This window comes from Gavialis gangeticus, unplaced genomic scaffold (genome assembly GCF_001723915.1).
Source record: "Gavialis gangeticus isolate Ggan-Ray unplaced genomic scaffold, GavGan_comp1, whole genome shotgun sequence".
NCBI classification, from domain to species: Eukaryota; Metazoa; Chordata; order Crocodylia; family Gavialidae; genus Gavialis; species Gavialis gangeticus.
The window spans coordinates 155,559,095-155,559,445 of NW_017729022.1; positions in this window are offsets into that span (position 1 = coordinate 155,559,095).

Here is a 351-nt window from a genome sequence, read left to right on the forward strand (position 1 = left end):
TTTTGCTTGCTTTACTAGCTGCAGCATCACACTGAAGGCTCTTCTCATTTACAATACTTCTTTCCTTGGCTGATGCTGAATTTCCTAATACTGAATATTGCTAATATGCAAAATGTATTTGCACTTAAGAATGGAGCATGTTGTCCAAAATGTAATGCTATAATTCCTTTGCCATACAAGTATCAGCTTACTGTGAAAAGGGGAAACTAGACAATTTAGCCTGTTACTTACCTTAGAGCAGCTGGAGCTAACCTTTATGGCAGGTGTGCCAAAAGTCAAGCCCTGCACCCTCCATGATTGTCAATCCAAGCCCTTTCTTCTGCTCCATGCCCTATCTACTGCTGTGCTCCC